This window comes from Crinia signifera, chromosome 4, assembly GCF_055691185.1.
Source record: "Crinia signifera chromosome 4, ASM5569118v1, whole genome shotgun sequence".
NCBI lineage: Eukaryota > Metazoa > Chordata > Amphibia > Anura > Myobatrachidae > Crinia > Crinia signifera.
The window spans coordinates 47609668-47632137 of record NC_139220.1 but is presented as its reverse complement, the minus strand read 5'-3'; the positions used below and the strand labels follow the sequence as shown (position 1 = coordinate 47632137).

The 22470-nt window shown below is 45.5% G+C and overlaps 1 protein-coding gene across 1 annotated transcript in view; it reads right to left on the bottom strand.

Moving 5' to 3' along the window:
• Positions 1-5095, bottom strand: part of FAXDC2 (fatty acid hydroxylase domain containing 2) — a 44857-nt gene extending 39762 nt beyond the window's left edge. The window contains exon 1 of the mRNA XM_083181722.1: positions 4949-5095. The gene's annotated coding sequence lies outside the window, so the exon portion shown is untranslated. The remainder of the gene's footprint in view (positions 1-4948) is intronic.
• Between the last annotated feature and the right edge of the window lie 17375 nt (positions 5096-22470).

The window sequence follows — 22470 nt, the reverse complement described above, 5'->3', positions numbered from 1 at the left end:
AGTCGCAGGTTGTTCATGGGCCAACCAGGGAATTCAGGCTGGTGTGAAAGGGGTATAAATGAATGATTGCCTTCATCTGTGTTAAATCACCTTTCTTATCACTTAACCTGTTCAAAACAGTATAAAGTAATCATAAATTAAGAGGGTAGTCTGGAAACAGAGCATTGTGTCCCTCCTGAAGAGGGTCATGTTGGGAGGTATGCATTCTGCTTTAACCACATTACCCAAGAGTAGTGGTCCCACCAACAAAATGGCTGCCTGGTGTACGTAGGTGGCTGTTCCTCATTAATGTGTGACCTTTTTCCTTTCATAAATAAATATATAATGCTTGTGAAATCTACAGTGCCACCACTTATGAACATGGGCAGATGTGCTGTGCGCTGTGTCCTCTGCTAATCTTTGGTATTTTATTGCCTTTCTTGCAGAAACACTGACTCATTAAAACTACTTTCTTTCTTTTTTTTTACATAAGGTATCTACATACTGTATGTTACCACTATGCCTGCCTGTTTTGCTCCCAGCATTGGCAGTGCTGACCCTAGATGTCCTGTTACCCTTTCCCCCTATCAACCTGGCTCTCCAGCTGCATCATATGTAACACAATAAAAATCAGCCTGATTCCTATTTGCTATTGCTGTCATAATAACAGCTGTCATAGTAACAGCCTTCAGAGCTTCAGATATCTGCGATTGCTGCAGTGAGCCAATAAGAATTAGCCTAATGCTTACTGGCTACTGATGGGCTACTGATGGGCTGACTGCTTCAGATTGTGGTCAACTGGTCACATTTCAGCGGTCAAACAGTCGTAATCGACCTTTTGGGCATTTCTGCAATACAGGAATAATCTCGGAAATCAATATAAAATACAGAAAGCATTCAAGAGGCCACCAGTATACAATACAGAGAGTACTGATATGCAATACAAAGAGAATTCCAAAGACATAACATAAACCACCACACAATATAGAGAGCACTACATATACCATCAAATAATACACAGAGCAGTCCAAAGACGAATATACAATTCAGAAAGCATATTATTTACTGCTATGCAATACAAAGAGAATTCTGACCACCATACAACACAGAGAAAATCCCAGTGACTGATGTACAATACAGATATACGTACTTCTGGTGACACAAACATAATACAGAGAGCATCCTAGTGACATATATAACATAGAGAACATATTTTTCCTGATGTATAATCCAAAGGAAGTCTCAATACCATTTAAAATAAGTTAATATCCTAGTGACTAACAAACAACACAGAGAGCATCCTAGTAACTAATATACAATACAGAGGGCATCCTAGTAACATTTACAACACAGAGAACATTCTAGTGACCCATATGCAATACAAACAAAATTTCTGAGAGCGCTTTACAATACAGAAATCATTCAGAGACTGTCATATAAAAAATAACACCTTAGTGACCCACATACAATAGAGGGAGCAACCTAGTGACCATTATATGAGACAATAGCAGCTATCACTACACCTCAAAGAAAGCATCCTAGGGAGGACCAATATACAATACAGAGAGGAATCTAGTGACAGTAATTTACTGGGCCATTCAATTAAATGTCCAATACATGACAATTTTTATTAGGAAAGAAAGGATGTCGCTTTGGTGGTGCACTTCAGAGAAAAAAGGAGTATTTTTTAAAAAGTAACTTTTAATTGGAATAGCTAATAAAATGTTGCGAAATATAGACTGAAACAAAACATGTAAGACACAGACAGTGTGGTTAAAAAGGATACTGAATCCTCACACAGTGATCCCCGCTGTCCAGCCTTCCCCTATTATTGATATTCGTATGACAGTTTCTATTGGTGCGCGTCACTAATTATACAAAGAGTTTGGTCAGTCCTGTGTGTGTCACTTTAATATAATATTAATATTAATAAGGGAACTAGTGAAATGTCCCATGACACTATAAACAAATATCTGTAGCTGGGTATGTTTAAGTTTCCAAAAAAGGTTGACAACTTAAATTATTGCTTTTTCTCATAGGATTTCATTTAAAAAAAATATACAGTCTCTTTATGGTGCGTACACATGGGGGCGATAGGTGCTGAAATTGCTGGAAATATGGTCGCTGGCGACCATATTGCCAGTGATTGGGAGTGTGCCCCGGCGATAAAATTGCCGGGTGCGTGCTCCCGTTTTCAGCCCCTTTCTAATCGCAAGCTCCTGCGACCAGCTAATTACCTCTGCGGCACTGCCAGCAGAGGTTCCTTTTCATCAGCGACCATCTCTGGTCGCTGATGCAAAGGAGACACTGGGCAATATATTGCTCAGCAATATATTGCTAGCAATATATTGCTGAGCAATATATCTCCCCCCGTGTGTACGGGGCTTCAAGGTGCGTACACACGGGGCAATATGATCGCTGGCAATATATTGCTGGCAATATATTGCTAGCAATATATTGCTCAGCAATCATATTGCCCCGTGTCCCGTTTTCATCTGTGACCAGAGATGGTCGCAGATGAAAATTTAAACACTGCTGGGTGAAGTGGCAGGGGATGTCGCTGGTCGGAGGAGCATGTTCCTCCGACCAGCGACCATTCAGGGGCTGAAAACGGGAGCGATTTATCGCTGGTGCACACTCCAATCACTGTCAATATGGTCGCTCAGCGACCATATTCCCAGCGATTTCAGCTCCTATCGCCCCCGTGTGTACACAGCATAAGACTTGCATGGAATGACATGGAATGGCCTGTCTACAGAAGGACAGATTTATCAAGCTTCAAAAAGTGATAAAATGGAGAGTGATAAACAACCAGCCAACACTCAAATGCAGTGGCGGCTCCTGCTATAGTTAAAATCACAACACCAGACACACAGACAGACAGTACCAGAACTCCGGTGCATCCCCCCGTGGGCACCCCCCTCAGGAGCTCTGGTGCTGGCTGTTTGTGTCTCTGACATGCTGGAAACCTCCTCTCACCAGGCTCCATGAAGCAGAAGGGCAGACATTGCAGCCCCACTTAAGTCTAAAGGCAGGAGCCACCACTGCACAGATGCCATGTTGTACGCTCACTCACCTGCACCCAGCTGCTTCTTCCTGCTCTCCTTCGGGGTGCCGGACGGGGTCCCGACAGTCGGGATCCCAACATGCATTTACCAGACGTCGGGATCCCAGCGGCCGTCGGCTATTTTCCCTCGTGGGGGTCCAGAACCCCCATAGAGGGAGAATAGAATAGGTGGCAAGCGTAGCAAACCCGCAAGGGGCTTACTTGCGCTCACCATGCTGTCTGGGTCCGGCCAGTCGAGATCCCGATATTGGGCTAATGACTGTCGGGATCCCGACTGTCGGACCCCTGTACCACACCCCTCCTCTGCGGGAGCTTTGCTGCTACTTCTGCTCAGTACTGCCCTCCAGTGGCCGGAGGCAAATGCCTAAAGGGCCCCTTACACTTGTGAGATTTTGTGAGATTTCATCCAATTTGAGTCAATTTATCTGACGAGATCTGATGTGCCGTCTGACAAAATCTGATGTGCCTGGACACAATCCACAATCCTGTGCCATTGAGTATAACCAAGAGATTGGAAGAGATTGAACCTCCTGCACATAGGATAAATCTCGAGTCAATCAGGTTCAATTTGTTGAGACAATAAGTTGACAAGTGTAAAGGTGCCCATACACGTTACAATTATTGTATACAATATTGTATACAATATCACATCTCATCGATTCTCGGTTTTGCGATGAGATGAGATCTAGTACAAAAAGTATGTGCAGCACATACTTTTTGTACTAGATCTCATCTCATCGCAAAACTGAGAAGCGATGAGATTCGATATTGTATACAATATTGTATACAATAATTGTAACGTGTATGGGCACCTTAAGGGGGCCTTAAAGGTGCCTATGGGTGGCCCTGGCCCTGTTGGTGACACAGTGCTCCTGCCAGGTGACCTAGAAAACATGACCTGTGTGGGGTTCTGAGGACTGAGTTTGAGAACCACTGCATTATACGATGTGCTGGGTATGTCAGTATGATCAGACAAATCAGATGACATTGTCTATGTGTACCCAGCTTTAATCCACTTGGTTGTTCTGTTTAGAAAATAATTTTGACTTGTTATACATCATCAATTCTAATCCACAATCTGTTCTGTGAAAACTAAATCTTCTTTATAGGGGTGTGGATCATTTGGTCTAAAACAACTAGGTCAACAACCATTGGGTCGACAACACTAGGTCGTCATGGGCAAAAGTTGACATGGGTCAAGGTCGACATGGCTTTAGTTTGACACAAGCATTAGGTCGACATGGGCAAGGTCGACAGTCAAAAGGTCGACATGCCTATGTCGACCTAGTGTTGTCGACCTAGTTGTTTTAGACAATATGACCGTATCCCCCTTATAGACCCAGTACTAAATCCAACTTACAAACTATTCCAACCCTGATTTGGGCTCATCAGTGTAGATGAGGCAATTTCTGTGCAGCGAGTAGTGCTCAAAGTACAACAAAAGTGTTCAAAGTGCCGTCTGCGTTATTCTGTACTTATGTCATACTTCCCATTGTTAGAGGCTACTGAATTCTTGGACCACCTTATAAATAAATATAATAATAATAATAATAATAATAATAATAATAATAATAATAAGGTAACCTGTCAGGGAGAACTACACACACCAATCATTCCCAGTCTAAACCAACACAGATTCTTCCTATCCACAAACAAATCACTTTTTCACAACTTCAAATAAAGCATTATGCAGACAGCGCAGTGCAAGCTTCCAGCCTTTGAGCTACAGGTCTACAAAAGTCACTGTCAAAGCCAAACTATTGCATTAGCAATGACTAAGGGGAAGTGCACCACAGCAGCAGTAAGGAAAATAACCATTTGTCAGCAGCCTGGCATATAAGTGATCTGTTCTGATTTGCTCACAGTTCAGTAGATATTTTGGAGCCTGCCCGGAATCCTTACCCCTGCTGCCTCTGCCGTCTCCTCCGCCGAGCTCTGACTGATCAGCTATCCCTGGGATAGGAAGCCTGGCTTCTCCCCAGATCTTTATTGTTAGATGTTTTGACAGCCTGCCAGGCCTTGTCAGAGTCCCCGCCTGTTCTGATGCTGTGTCTGGGTTAGGATGGAGCTAGGTGACACCTCTTAAAGGTGCAGTGTCAACCACACTATCTATGTTATGTTACCTCTGGTTTTTTTTATCTAAGTATCCTATAAAAAAAAAAGGTGCCGGTACTCCTCTAAAGTTACTAGTTGCTGCAAGATTTACAGTAGTATCCAGACATGTGCAGACGATTGTTTTATTCATGTTCTTACTTTTTTTTTTTCTGGAATTAGAAGAATTAGTAAAATCCGGACTCGGATAACACACCGGAATGCCGGGCTGGACATCAAACTCTGCATTCCGGAGCTTGTAGTATCCGGTCCGTGGGTGTCCTGTCCGGGGGTGCTCCATCTGATGGGGCTGCTCTGACACCTGTCACCTGGGAGAGGAGAGGGGGGAGAATACAGCCTCACTGCACAGTTCGGGGGTGTAATAAAAACTGGAACGTTCCAGACCACACAGGGAGGCTGTAATCTCCCCTTCCCCATGTCCCTGGTGTGAGCAATCACAGGCATCCCCCCGGACAAGACACCCCCGGATGAGACACCCCTCGGACCAGACACTATAAGCTCCGGAATGCAGAGTTTGATGTCTGGTCCGGCGTTCCGGGGTCTTGTCCCGGTCCAGTTTTTACTTAGTCCCAGATTACACCAAGTAAAGGTGCAGGTGCCGGGTACCACTGAGCACTGCCATGTAAGGGACTTTCATACTTTAGTTAAGGGTCCTATTCTCATCATGGGCCAGATGCACTAAGCTTCAAAAGTGATAAAATGGAGAGCGATAAACAGCCAGCCAATCACCTACGACCTGCCATGTCACAGACTGTGTTTGAAAAATGTCAGGCAGGAGCTGATTGGCTGGTTGTTTATCACTCTCAATTTTATCACTTTTGAAGCTTAGAGAATCTGGCCCTATAGCTGATAGTGATAGTGATAATGTATTACACACAAGGACTTGTTGTTGCAGCAAAGAAATCTATACCTCCCAACATAATGCTCCTGCGCATTGATAATGACTACATTCCTCATCGTCACTCCCTCCCAGCCAGCATCAGCAAGTGTGTATGCACTCACCCATGCAGCCCCCACCAAGTCCCTGTCGGCGAAAATATCGGCGATTACACAAAATGGGCCTAATTCACACCTGTTCGCTAGGCTGTATATGTCCGCCGCCTTGTGAAGAGGTAAATGCTGCCAGGCCGAATCCCCTTGCATGCGTACGGAAACCCTAACTGTCCCTTTTTAAACCCAGTCTGTAACTTAACAGTCAGGAGCTGATTGGCCGGTCATAAAGAACCAGGCACTTTATCACCTCGAACAAACAAATACCCAGATGGGTAAATCCGGCGCAATTTTGGTATATATACAAAGGAAAAATTAAATATATGTATATAACTCAAATCCACCGCTTAAGTGCTGCTCCCAAACAAAGACTAATAAGTCTTTGTGGCAATACAAAATATAACAAAATAAAAGAGAGCGCACTGTGTTGATCTTTGTTATTATTATTACTTAATAATTATTTAATACAGTAAATACACAATGAATTCAAAACTATAAAATACATACATATGCACAATAAAATATTGTTTCCGACTAACACCACTTGGAGCCCATACTGGTATTTAAGTAGCCAACAGTGAGAGAGTTCCCAAATAATTGATAGGGTACTTATGTAGTATCTGGGCTGCCGATTTTTTGATTGTATGCCTTAAGTTAAGGCATACAATCAGATGCGATGCGATGCGATATCGCATCGCATCGCATCGCATACGATGCGATGCGATGCGATGCGATGACCCGATTTTTCCATAGGATTCAATGTTAAAATGGACTGAGTCCATTTTAACATGGAATTCAATGGGAAAAAGGGGTCCTTTTCATACCCCTACTATCCAAGTGGGCATGGAGTTGGATATAAACCTGTGGCGAGCGTAGCGAGCCACCGAGCCCGAAGCGTGGCGAGCGAAGCGAGCCCCGCGAGGGGACGGTATTCTGCGTCCCCTCGCGGGGCTCGCTACGCTCGCCACGCTTCGGGCTCGGTGGCTCGCTACGCTCGCCACAGGTTTATATCCAACTCCATGCCCACTTGGATAGTAGGGGTATGAAAAGGACCCCTTTTTCCCATTGAATTCCATGTTAAAATGGACTCAGTCCATTTTAACATTGAATCCTATGGAAAAATCGGGTCCATCGCATCGCATCGCATCGCATCGCATCGCATCGCATCGCATCGCATGCGATATGGTCGGGTGCGATGCGATGCGATGGACCCGATTTCAAAATCGGCAGCCCAGTTACTACATAAGTACCCAACAAACAACTACTACAGTAACTTTCTTATAAAGGGAACTGTTATACTGCTATCAATGGTACTTATGTAGTAACTGGGCTGACGATTTTGAAATCGGGTCCATCGCATCGCACCCGACCATATCGCATGCGATGCGATGCGATGCGATGCGATGGACCCGATTTTTCCATAGGATTCAATGTTAAAATGGACTGAGTCCATTTTAACATGGAATTCAATGGGAAAAAGGGGTCCTTTTCATACCCCTACTATCCAAGTGGGCATGGAGTTGGATATAAACCTGTGGCGAGCGTAGCGAGCCACCGAGCCCGAAGCGTGGCGAGCGTAGCGAGCCCCGCGAGGGGACGCAGAATACCGTCCCCTCGCGGGGCTCGCTTCGCTCGCCACGCTTCGGGCTCGGTGGCTCGCTACGCTCGCCACAGGTTTATATCCAACTCCATGCCCACTTGGATAGTAGGGGTATGAAAAGGACCCCTTTTTCCCATTGAATTCCATGTTAAAATGGACTCAGTCCATTTTAACATTGAATCCTATGGAAAAATCGGGTCATCGCATCGCATCGCATCGCATCGTATGCGATGCGATATCGCATCGCATCGCATCTGATTGTATGCCTTAACTTAAGGCATACAATCAAAAAATCGGCAGCCCAGATACTACATAAGTACCGTTTGTTGTTTAAATTCAACGTTTGTGTGGATATATATATATTACCGGCTGATGCAGATGATGAGGATCACCTCTCCTCCCGTATCACTGCTTCATACATCTACCCCTTCTACACTATGATACCGATATAGTGAATAGATATTATTGTAACCGGTTACAAGAAGTTTTATATATAAAAAATATATATTCAAATATTGTTGCATTCTGCAGTTTATTATGGAAAATAAATATTATTTATTACCAGTTTCTTGTATAGCGCACACATATTCCGCAGCGCTTTACAGAGAATATTTGAACATTCACATCAGTCCCTGCCATAGAGGAGCTTACATTCTTTATTCCCTACCACATTTACACGCACACACAGACATTCTAGGGTTAATTTTGTGGAAGTCAATTAGCCTACCAGTATATTTTTGGATTGTGGGAGGAAACCGGAGTACCCGGAGGAAAGCCATGCAAGTACGGGGAAAATATACAAACTCTGCACAGTTAGGGCCATGGTGGGAATCGAACGCATGGCCTCAGCGCTGTGAGGCAGTAATGCTAACCACATACTTACCTACCCTCCGGAAGGTTGGGCAAGCCTCCCACATTAGCCCCCCTTACCCCCTGCCTCTGCCAGTGAAATACCGGCATTCACGGCTGTTCGGGGAGGGGTTGGGGCTAAAATTATGCAATCGCGTTGTTTAATACCACCAGCAATTACCGGAGCATGGGTGGGCCTTAAAGGGGTGGGACTTAATGGGAGCAAGACGCGCCTCCTGAAACAGCTGCAGAGAGTCTTCTCTCCAGGCTTCTTCTGGAGAGGAGACCATCAAAGTAGTTGCCTAACCATTACACTGTCCGCGCTGCCAGGTATATAGAAGTTTATGTACATTTGAAAAATTTATATTTTAAAGTTGTGTGATATTTTTTCCGGCACTTGTTTCCTAGTACGGCGCCCACGATATTCAGTCATATGGTATGACATTGTATTCAAATTAAAATTGTATACCATTGTATATGGCATACAATGGCATACAATGCAATGCGATGCGATTTCAAATTGAATAAGCACCCTAATGGGTTTTTTCAAAGTTAAACAGTCCCCCTATACGATTTTAATTGTATAAGCACCTTAATAGGTGCTTACAATGTTAAATGCACCCCCACGCCACCGCCACTATCAACGCCAACCCGAAGCGTGGCGAGTGCAGCGAGTACGCGTTCTCCGACCTTTTCAGAACCCCACTATCCATGTCGGCGTGGAGCTGATGTTATATAGTGTGGCGAGCGCAGCGAGCCACCGAGCCCGAAGCGTGGCGCGCGCAGCGCGCCCCGCGAGGGGACGCGCATTACTTCACAAGTATTCCGTGGCCCCTCGCGGGGCTTGTTGTGCTCGCCACGCTTCGGGCTCGGTGGCTCGCTGCACTTGCCACACTATATAAAATCAATTTCACACTGACGTGGATAGTGGGGGTATGAAAAGGTCGGAGGACGCATACCGCCACCCCTCGCCACGCTTTGGGTTGCTGTTGATAGTACGGGTGGCGTGCAGGGGCAAACGCAGGATTTTCAGAAGGGGGTTTCCAGAGGGGCGGAGCAAAGCACAGAGATGGACACTTAGGTGACCCAGTATATGCTTTGATGTCTATCTCCAGTTCCCGGAAATAGATTTTTTAGATTTTAATGGAATTAAAAACTAGAGAATCCCACCTACAAAATGGTACTGGGGGCTAGGGGATCAGAGTAGAGGAGGCAGAGCAATCTGCCAACGAGTATATATAACTACATACCAGGTGTGTGGAACTGGAGCAGTAACCAGCTGCTGGAAGGCTGATATCTCTGGTTCTGGGAACAGTAGAGACAAGGTTCTAGTGTCCTTCAAAGGGGGGGAGTCTCAGCTTTTGGAATATACCCTCATAAAAACTCTATGTCAGACAGAACCTGAAATATCTGACTGGGAAGAGCAATTAACAGGCTTGGATGGGGTCCAGTGCTTTGAAGTCAGATATCTCCGGTTCCCAAGGTCCGATTTTAAAAATTCTTGTACTCATGGAAAGAGGGGACCCTCAACTCTCAGCATAGGGTCCTTAGACTCCTGGGGGGGTTTCTGGGTACTCGGAAACCCCCCCCCTGCGTGCGCAACTGCGTGGGGGTGCTTTTAATATTGTAAGCACCTATTACGGTGCTTATACAATTATTTATCTTATAGGGGTCACATTTAACATTGAAAACACCCATTAGGGTGCTTATACAATTTAAAATCGTATACTATTGTATATGCCATACAATGACATACAATTCAATGGTATACAATTTAAAATTGTATAACATCGGCTAACATCGCATACCATCGTATGCCTTATGGTATGCGATGCGATGGGCGCCGTGCTACGAAACAAGTACCTTTTTTCCTTATATCAAACTTCATGGTGAGAAAAATGAGCGCAGACTATCAAACTAATAATCTTTTGGATTTAAATGATTGACAGTTCCCATTCATGGGATTAACTCACAAATACAATATGTTTCTTTGTTGCTAAAGGACTAACAAGCACTAAGCATTGCTTTTGCGTGAGTGCACTTCTTTTAGTAATTGCATATAAACTAATAAAATGCAGCTTTTATACTACTTTTATATCCTTGAATATATAAATATATATATATCGTATATGGTAGGCTGATCTTAAACTTGTACATAGGCAGCTGACAGATCAAAAGGACCATCATAGTACATAGTTTCTCAAACTCGGTCCTCAGGACCCCCCACAGTGCATGTTTTGCAGGTCTCCTCTTAGAATCACAAGTGAAATAATTAGCTCCACCTGTGGATCTTTTAAAATGTGTCAGTGAGTAATGAATGCACCTGTGCACCTGCCGGGTGATCACGAAAACATGAACTTTGGGATTGAATTTGAGAACCCCTGATATAGGGCCTTATTTTGGTCGCTTTGCAACCAGAATGCGTTCGCACAGGGAACGATGGTGGCGCTGTGCACATGCGTATTTCTGCACATGTGCAGACTGTTTGCCGGGTGCACGCACACAGGACAGCGGGCGGGGGCAGAAAGGGGCGTGGAGCAGTGGGCATCCCCATTAGCATATGGGAACGCCCAGCGTTTCATGGTTGTTCTGATGCTAATGAGGCCATGATGTGGGTGCTGGGGGCGGGCAGCTAACATCCCCGGATGTCAGCTGCCCGCCCATTTCCTTCCCGGCGCGCACGCATATGTAAGTGAGTTGAAAGTCACTTTTATATGTGTACATCTTTCACATCTTTCGATGGTTGGCGACCATCGAAAGATGTGGGAGGTTCCCACTGCTCTGTGAGTGGATGTTACTGTGTAACATCCATTCACAAACCCCGGCATGTGAATCGCCCTTGCGAATGGGTGGCACCAGCTAACCATTTGCAAGGCTGGGTTTGGTGGACTCAACCAAAATAACCCCCATAGTGTGTACAATCAAATCCACCCAATTTCTGGTTTGGGGCTATCTTCCAGGACCTACATGAAGCCTGGGGCCCTACATTGGCCCTTGTTCAGCTGATGTAATGTTCACAGGGATACATTCTAACTTAGAAGCCTGCTAGGTGTAACCATCTGTGCCTGAATTAGAATGTAACCGCCTTTCCCTTTTGCAACACAGTGCTAGGACATTGGCAGTGCCAACTGGCAAGCTCACTTATGATCCTTTCTGCCATGGTAAGACCCCAGAACACAGAGAATGTAGGCAAAAGGTCATGAATTAGAATTGTAACTTGCCGGTCAGCGCACAACAGAACTACAGTGGAATGTGTGTGAAGCGGCAGTGTTAAGTAACACAGTGACAGTGGCGACATAACCGCACAGACCCATACTACAATATAGCATTGAAGTAGGTTTTAATAAAGCCACTCTTTGTAGAAATGAGAAAATAATAGGAGACACTTTGTTGGTTCATGGGAGAAAGTAATGGGTCCTACACACATAGGTGTTGCTGTACAAGCAGATGCCCCTTCCGGGCTTGGAACCCAGAGACAGGCATCTGCATTGTCTCTGGGAGTTCTGCCTCAGGCTGATGCAACAATGACACTCTGGAGCAGGGGCAGAATTAACTGTCTCAGAACACACAGACACTCTGACCGCCGGCCTTGGGACCCCCCACAGAGGTGCACAGCAGTTGCAGAACTGTGCCAATGACTAACGCATTTCATCACAGACTGAGGCAGTGTACAGACAGAGCAGTTATGATCAATTCGTTAAGTCCTGCTGGTAGGAATGGGTTGGTTCTAGGCTCCTCCAGTTGTTCCAATGGCTCAGGGGGCTGTTAGGAACACACTGGTGCCACCTTACTACATGTTCCTCCAGTCCATCACCACACCAAAATTATCCCACACCAAAATGGTCCAGCCCCGCACCGAAATAGTCCAGCTTGGCCTGCTCCTCTACCATGCAAGAGAAGGCTACAGCACTAATATGTTATTAAGTCTACAGCTTTTATTTACCCTCGTAGTTCTTATTTTAATTTCATCCTTAGAAAATGACCTTCCACAGAACTGTGTATACTGTAGATGACTTTGGCGTACACTGGGGGAATATCAGTGTGTTGTCTTCTCTTGGTACATTGGTCGCATACATGCAGCAATAATGCAGCTTGGGTCCATTGGGATTTGTAGCTTTGCCGTCTTTACTTGATGATGTTCAAGAGAGTCAAAGATTGTTATTTTGGCTGTGTTTAGAGGATATCTATAAATTAGAAGAGGTTATTATGGTTATATACAGTATAATTAGTGTAATGGTCAAAAAAAAGCAATAGAAATGGGACAATAGAGGATTCCCTGAACTGGAAACTTTTTTTTGTATAATCTGTTTTTCTTGAGAATATAAAGAAATAACGTCTGAGAAATAACATCTGAGAAGTTTTAATTGTAAGCATAGGAACAATCTACATGTCTCGACGGGTGTGGTATAACACACCGACAGTCGGGATTCCAACAGTCATTAGCCCGACCTCGGAATCCAAGGGAGCAGTCGGGATTCCGACATCGGGGTAATGACTGTCGGAATCCTGACTGTCGGTGAGTCATCTGGCACCCGTCTAAGAAATTGTCAAAACAAAATAGAATATATTGAACTGGAAGCTTTTAATGGCAAGTCATTTTGATCCTTAATGGAGTGACTTCACTGTGATAAAAGTGATAAAATAGAGAGTGATAAACAACCAGCCAATAAGCTCCTACCTGTCACTTTTTAAACCCAGCTTGCAACAAGGCAGGTACAGTAGGAGCTGAATGGCTGGTTGCTTATCACTCTCCATATTATGGGGGAGATTCTCTAAGCAAGAAATGCGGTAAAAACCCCGTTATCGGGGTTTTTACCGCATTTTGGGATGCTGTAAGCATCCCCCGCCGGGTTAACGCGGCGGGGGGCATCGCCAGAAAAATCTGGTGATGCCCCATAGAAGCCAATGGGCTTCTACCGCATCCCACCGCCGCCCCGCGCCGCCCCCCCCCGCCGCCCCGCACAGACCCCCGCTGCCCTGCATCGCCCCCTCACCTGTGTCCGGGCAGCACAGCTCTGTGCTGCCCGGACCTGTGACCTCCTCCCTGCACTGATCCTCTTCCGGGTGCAGGGAGGAGGAGAGCCCGGCGCAGCAGCAGCAGCGCCGGGTGTGTGATGGAGGGGGGAGCCGCTGGGACCTGCTAGGACCCGGCGACTCTCACCGCAAAGGACAGCTCTTAACGCAAGAGCTGTCCTTTGCTATAATTATCGCATATGTTAGAACATATGCGATAATTATAAATGCGATGGGCGGCGAAGGGGGGCAGAGATTCTTAGAGAATCTCCCCCTATCACTTTTTCAAGCTTGATACATCAAATCACATGTATAGGGACAGCCACCTTAAAACGCTGCTACATTTTTTATAGAACATACTATACTCAGTCTCCACACAGCCTATCCAATATCGGGCCTTGGGCTGATTCCAATTGTTGTAGATGTAGGTTGCCCAAGGAAACTTCTTGTCACCTTCTTTGGGAATGTCAGGTTGTGGAGAAGTAGATATGGGACTGTGTATGTACTACACTACAGTATAAGCATTCCCTCTTCTTGACTCAATTATTGTCTATTTGGTTTCTCCCCTGAAGAATTTGTTTATGTCATTACATGTAAGTATGTTTATAAGTTACTATCCCTGGTTATTATAGCATGGACATGGATGGAGTTGGTCCTTCTTTTCGTAACTGGGTCTTTTTGGTCAACAACACTGTAAACCACAAAATATATCTATATATAGCAAGAGGACTTTGCCTAAATGTCATAAATTATGATCACTATGGTATACATCCCATTATGGTCAAAGGGGTACTGACCAGCAGCGTCTCCTGGTTACATTTGGTTGGATGGGGGGGGGGGGGGGGCTGCTACTAACCCCACGCCTGGAGAAGGAACAGCTACCAGCACCATGTTCTGGGTCCATCACAATGAATCCTGCAGGTCCCCCTATCCCCCTTCCCTTAGACCTAGTACCTGGCTACCACGCCCTGGGCCAAGGGGCCCGAGGAAATGCAGCACAGGTCTAATGCCTGACTGTCCCCACAGGCCTAATGCCCAATCCATGATGTTCTAGGGAAGGGGGATAGAACACAGGGGGGCATCACCGAGGGCCTATCTGAGTGGTGGTAGGCAGTGCCAGATTAAGGTCTCAAAGGGCCTATTATGCGCAATGATAGGGGTTGTGGCCAGCACCTAATAATGTGGGGGGTGTGACCAGTGTTCTGTTTGGGTGGTCTGCAAATGGGTGTGTCTCTATTTGTGTAAATACTTATATATGCCTGGAAAAGGCAGGGGGCTGGCATAGGAAAAATGCAGGGAGATATATTGGTGGGTGCCCTCCAAAGGTGCACCCTCAGGATGCCGATGTCCTAAGATACTTGCGGGATGAGGAGTCACTCCAGTCATAAAAAGTCATAAAAAAAATACTAAAAGCCGAAACTTGGTAGACAACATTTCAGCACCTTTTATGTGGTCACATAAGTTTACCACACCATATACCCCTTATACAAATCATGCAACACAACCCCCTTATACTGTACTTGCCTCTTACACATTATGCCACATGGAATGAGCCAAAATTCACATGGACTGAGCAGAAATTCACACTATGGCACACTGTGAATATGTCAAAATTCACGTTATGTCGCACAAATTAAGGCAAAATTCACATTTTGGACACATGGATTGAGACAAAATAAACACTGTACCAAACAGATTGAGCAATAATGCACAATAAGCTCCATAAACAGGGGCATTGCACGCCAAAGCCGCGCATTAAAAATTTACACCACAATGTTAAGCCACACACCATAATGTCCATTACGTATTATGCCAAACACCATAATACCTATTAAAAATTATGCTACATAAGTGCTGCTTACCTACATGCTCATTGCCAGGGGTTCCATGCTCGTTGCCATGTGGGATTACATGCTCATTACCAAAGGGGAATACATGCTTCCGGTAACTGGGGGACAGCCGCCGCCGGGCAGAAAGCACAGCCATTGACAGCCGGGCAGAGAACAGGGGGCTGCCCGGCTGTATTCAGAGCACTGCAGGTCCCGGCTATTTGAAATAATACTCCTTTAACCCCTTCCCGACATTGCCTTTTGTGTTAATTTTTTTTTTTTTTCCTTCTTGCGTTCAAATAAGCGTAACTTTTTAAATTTTCCGGCTATATAGACACATGAGGGCTTTTTTTTTGCGGGACAAGTTGTACTTTGTAATGGTACCGTTTACTATACCGTATAATATTCTGGGGAATCAGGAAATAATTCAATGTGGGGTAAAAAAAAAAAAAACGCCATTCCACAATTTTGCGCTGGTTACGCTTTTTTTGGAGTTCATAGTTCGTTTAAAATGATGGGTTATCTTTATTCTATGGGTCGTTACGATTCTGGTGATACCAAACTTATATAGTTTTCGTTATGTTTTACCACTAAAAAAAAAAATAGCAACTTTTACGGTTTTTCGAATTTGCGTCGCGTCGCCATGTTCTGCGGCTTATAACTTTTTTATTTTTCCACCTACGGACCTGGGTGAGGGCTCATTTTTTGCGGGCTGAAGTGTACTTTTTAATTAATACCATTATGGGATATGGGCGACTTTCTGATCTCTTTTAGTTATTTTTTTTTGGGTACGCGATGCGACCAAAAAACGTAGTTTTGGCGTTGGGAATTATTTTCCGTTTACGCCTTTAACCGTGCGGGATAACTAATGTTATATTTTAATAGATCAGACTTTTAGGAACGCGGCGATACCAAATAAGTTTATTTTTTTTATTTTTTATTTTTTTTTATTTGTGAAATGGGGAAAGGGGGGTGATTTGAACTTTTAATATTTTTTTATTTTTTTTTTATTTTTAAACTTATTTTTTTTTTTTACTTTTACTACAAGGCCCCCTAGTGTACTTGACCACTAGGGGGCGCGATCGCCTGTACTAGGTTCAGCCATAGAGCTCTATGGCTGAACATAGTGATTTTCAGCACTTTCTATTACATCCTGCCTCAGGCAGGATGTAATAGGAATACTGACACGGCCAGCACAGGGGTCTACATTAGACCCCTGGCTACCATGGCAACCGATCGGCACCCTCCGATCTCGCCGCGGGGGGCCCCGATCGGCGCCGGAGGGGGGCGCCCCCCCTCCGATCAGCTATTTAAGCACTGCGGGCGCTTTGCCCGCGGTGCTTAAAGGGTTAAACGGCCACGATCGGCGAACTCGCCGCTCGTGGCCGTGAGAGCAGGTGCCTGGCTGTAATATACAGCCATTACCTGCTCTCTTTCAAGCCAGCTCACTCCGTGAGCTGGCTTGATTCCCCCGCAACCGACACATGACGTATATATACGTCATGTGTCGGGAAGGGGTTAAAACCAGAAAATGCAGGGAATTACCCGGTAATATCATATGTCCCACGATCATGCAGGGACAATCCCGGGCCTTTTACACCAGCCTAGTCCCTGCTTTTTCTGGTGTGAGGGGGAGAGACCCCCCCCTTTAAACAACCAGCTGAATCTTTGAATCTTCGGAACCAACTGACCCATTTTCATTTGGGCTTCAAATGATTTTGGTCCTGTGAAACTGGGTTCCAGAGAAATCTGCCCTCAAACAACATGAACAGCCATGAAATTACATTTCAGAAATGAAAAAAGCGGTTTACCCGCAATATCTCTAGAACCAATGAACTCATATGGAACAGCCTGGTATCAGATTGAAGGCCAAGCTATTTGAAATCAACCACAAGCTTCTGTGATGCCGGAGGGGGAACTGGCACCAGTTGGAACATGGTGGCGTCGGAATTAGCAGGTCCCATGTTATCCTATGGGGAAAACGTTCCAGGTTTGCCTGACGGTATCTCTGGTTCCCGGGGGGCTAGCAACGCGGGCCGGGCTCGTTGGAAAGCACTGGCCCTCAGCTACAAAATGGGCCTATTTGGAGACTGGGCCTGGAGCTGTAGCTCCATCAGGCCCATTGTTAATCCGGCCCTGGTGGTAGGGACTACAGTGGGGAGCTTCAATAGGCACTTTTGCTTTCCACCACTGTATGCCTCTATGGTCTCCAGCATCTGCCTTCTGCTGCTGGCCTGTACTGACCAACGATGCCACCTCTTATTTTCTTCCTACATTTGGCGCCAGGCATCTTCTCTCTTGAACCTGATGGCTTCTGTCCTCTTGCTGGAGCCACTGGAGCTCTTCTTCCTGCATCGTCTTCTTCTCCCACCACACAACTTCTCCCTCTTCTGCCCAGCAATGTCTGATGTCACACACCAGAGACGGAGCTAACATTGACATTGATCCCTATGGCTACATGCATTTTACAACAACGTTTCTCATGTTCATTTATGTGGCACCACATGTGACTAGGATGCAATACATGAACAAGCCCTGAAATGTATGATTGTCTTTTTCTGTGAACAAACAACAATGCTCAGGCGTGCAGTATACATCCACTTTAACACGTTCTCTAACCTTGACCTCAGTGTGGAACTTGAAGAACAAAATAAAAACCTATCTTACTCTGGGTCAAAGGTAGAAATAAGCCACACTGACTGTCCTTGAAGAAAGTCCAAAGGAAAGATGGAAAATATATGAACTGTTGTGTAAAAAAAAAAACGATTGACTGATATTTCATAAGTACCTTCCAACAGTAGATAACAAATTGTGCTCTCAGCAGATCATCTACAGTACCAGCCAGAGATAAAGTGCTTGTCTACCAATCAATTCATGGTCATGAACAAAACATGAACTCTGATTATTAATTTATGTTGTCAATGGTCCAATACATTGCAGGTATAAATAACAGACTTCTTTTTCGCTGTGCACAGGTGTGTATTAGACATTAACAGACAAAGAGATCTATAATTACACTATTCAGTGGTGTCATTTATAAATAGTTTATACTTGCCTAATGTGACATAAAGTGAGTTTGGTAATTGGAAAAATCAGCTCGGTGGGGACATCTTCCTGGGGAACAAGATATAGCAAAGACAGAAAGGTTCTGCACACTGTGGCCCTTATTCAGATCTGAGCTCAGTACAAATTTGTTTGGAAAGCGGGCAAAACCATGAGCACTACAGGTGGGGCAGATGTAACCTGTGCAAAGAGAGTTAAATTTGGGTGGGGTGTGCTGTAACTGAAATCTAAATTGCAGTGTAAAATAATGCATCCAGTATTTACCCTGCACAGAAACAAAATAACTCACCCAAATCTAACTCTCTTTGCACAGGTTGCATCTGCCCCACCTGCAGTGCACATGGTTTTGCCCATTTTCCAAACAAATTTGTACTGCAATCAGATCTGAATAAGGCCCAATGTCCAGTGGTCAGAACTTAAAGGATAAAGGACCTTATTCAGGTCTGTTCGCAAAGGCCGTTCGTTCACATGGGGACCGGTGTTGTGTTTCTGAGCATGTGCATACGCAGGGAGATTGCTGTATGCACGCACCCAGGACAGTGGGCAGGGGGTGGAGAAGGGGCGTCCCCATTAACATATGTGAACGCCCAGTGTTTTATGGGCGTTCCCATCAGAACACTGGGCGTTCTCATGCTAATGAGGCCGTGACTTGGGCGCCGGGGGTGGGCAGGTGACATCACTGGATGTCAGCTGTCCGTCCACTTCCTTCTGAATGTGCACGCATATGTAAGGGTGTCTTAGAGCACCATTACATATGCGTGCACGTTCCACATCATTCGATGGTCGCCGACCATCGAATGATGTGGGTGTTCCCCTGCAGGCTGCGAATGGATGTTTATGTAAAACTTCCATTCGCAACCAGTGCGACGGAACGCGCCTTGCAAATGGTGAGCCGGCATACTACCATTCGCAAGGCGGGGTTAGGTTGACTTGCAAGGATGTGATTTCGCACAGAATGTTCTGTGCAAAAATGTTCTGTGCCCAGTAGAAAAGAGTTGTTACAGATAACTGTGTGCGGACTGATTCAGCATATATAGAATCTAGAAATCTTTATTTTCATGCAATTAAACATTTTATAGCAACTTCAAGAGAAGACAATTGAAATATTCAAATGAAAAAAAATCCATGTAAAGATAGGAATGTAATTAATAAAAAATAGGTGCGTACAGAGATCTGCTGAGGAAAGGGGGAGTTTCTATGAGGCAGGAAACGGGAGGAAGCCCCAGGAACCCCCTGCATAGGGCAAGAGGGGAGGCGAGAATCGATTGAGGCGAACCATGATCTGATGTGAGGGTGTCTCCATGGCCCTTATTCTGATCGGTGCGGCCAGAGCCGATTATGCGGCCAGGACCGTGCGTGCAAAACCCCGCCTTCCATACGGATCGCCAACTCCGTCCGTATGCGGTAAGAAGCTGGCCGAACGGACCGCACGTGTATTTTTCACGGAATACGCCTCCTCCATCTAAGGGAACCTCCCCCATCATTCGATGGTCGCAGACCATCGAATGCAGGACCGAGTGCTCCACCAGCTCCCGCAACCTCAGACCACACGGGCATTTTTCCGTGCAAAAGCAGGGATCTGGGCGGGCAGCTGACATCCAGCGATGTCATATGTCCGCCCCCTACACGTGCGTCACGGCCGCATTACCATATGTACGCCCAGCGTTTTCATGGGAACTCCCATGAAACGCGGGGCGTATGCATATGGTAATGAGCCCAAATAGCCCTTCACGCCCCTCTCCACCCCCTGTTCGGAGTGTTCACATATCATGCGGGATTTGGCCGTACGCCCCGCTCGCACATGTGCAGAGACGCCTCTGCACATGCGCAGACACAAAACATCGGCGGGCCGAACGCACGCGGATATATCCGCACCGATCAGAATAAGGGCCCATGTGTCTAGGGCATATGTATTAAGCCTTGGAAAGTGATATGCTGATTAGTTGGTAGTTTATCTCTCTATGCTTTACCACTGTCCAAGGCTTAGTACAACTGTCCCAGTAGGAGAGAAGGATCATTGTTTGTATAATGCCCTGAGAAGGGCTTCCATGCAAGATGGCAGCGTGACTACAGAGGAGTCCTGTTTGGTGAGTTCTTATGTAACTGTCTTCATGTCAGTAAGGACAGCAGTGGAAGGGTCATGTAACAAATCTATACTACAGTATGTAAACATATTTTACTGGGAGAGATAAGTATTTATTTTAAAATGATTCAAATAAACATTTTTTTTTTTTTTTTTTGTACAGCATATGTAGACACATCTGCTGTGACTATTCATGTTTGCTCTTTATCTTGAAGCCAAGCTTGCTTATAAATTAAAACAGAAGATGAGGGGGTACAAAAAAAAATGAGTTGCAGCCCCTCATTTACTGAGTTCCCCCGCACGGCTGCAAATGGCACATTCGCAGCCTTGGGTGCCAGTGCGAAATCAGTCGATGGTCGACGATGATCGAATGATTTCTAAGGTGCACACAGATGTAAGACACCTCTCTGGTGTCTTACATCTGCGAGTGCCCTGTGTGGGAAGCAGACGGGTAGTACCCACGTCATGAGAACATTTATATGGGAACGCACAGCGTTTTCATGGGAACCCCCATGAAACTCTGGCCGTTCCCTTGGACGCAGCCTGTCACTGCCGCCCCCCCCCCCCCCTGCTAGGTGTGAACGGGATGGCGAACAAGCAGTTTGCCATGCTCACTCGCACCCAGCATCTGCACATCTGCTAAACAACGCGCCCCCGTGTGAATATGCAGGAGAGTGATGGAATAAGAATAAGGCCCTATGTGTAGCTGTCATGTTGAGGTATAACTTCATTCACAGTCCCATTAATCCAGTGTTTTTTTAACCACTGGGGAGTATTTCACTAGTGTGCCTTGAGTTGTTCTTAAGTGTGTGACCAGATCTAGAGATGTCCACACCAGTTTACAGCCACCCCCACTTGTCATACTTGACTACTTTAAAATTCTCCTCTCCGGGAGAAGCTGAGTCTGTCAGCATCACGTGTGGGGGCGGGGGCCTGATGTAGAGGTCATCAAGCCCCACCCCCAGCACTGTAATTCCCCCCGATTTCTAGGGCCTCGCAGAGGGGCGGGACTAAATTACGCTATTTGTGTATTTAGCCCCGCCCCTCCTGGCGAATAACCGCAAATCGCGGTAATTAAACTATGCGGCCGGGAGGATGAGGCAGAATCCGGGAGGATTGCCCACCTTTCCGGGGGCCGGGAGGAGGACCCGATTTCCGGGACCCTCCCGGCCAATCCGGGAGGGTAGGCAATCCTGCCACTAGTTCAACTGTTATTCACTGATCTGTTGTTTACATGTGAGGGCCAAAGTATTTTATATTTGTTACCTGTGGGGACCAGTGTTATTGTTTTTTTTTTTTTTTTCATATGGGACAAATGGATTTGTTTACTATTACTGTGGGGGCCCATGTGGTCCCCCCCCCCCCCCCCCCCCGTGGGGATGGTGTGTCTTGGCAATTGAAAAATCTTGTTTGGTGTGCACACAATCTGCTGTTGCTGTGTCCTGGTTTCATAATGTAGTCAGTTTGTAAATATTTTTTTTTTTTTTTTACCAGTAAAGTGTCTCGAGGGCATATTTATTAAACACACTTTTTTGGGAAATCCCCAGATTTCACATTTTGTTATTTGTATGGCATAAATTCTGCAACAGATAAATGCTGCATTTTCTCTGTATCCAATTGAAATAATTGAGTAATTAGGGATAAGCGGCTTCTGTTCCCAGTGAACCGAACCCCCCAAACGTACCTGATCTGGGGGGGAACCTACAAAGGGGGACATTATGAGGGATTACTGTGAGGGACTACTATGGAGGACCTAGTATTTGGGATTACTATGGGGGACTATTAAGGGGCTGCTGTAGTTAACTGCTAAGGGCAACTTTATTAAACAACAAAAATGATCAAATATTAAAAAAAATATATATTTTTTGTTTGTGTTACTGCAGCG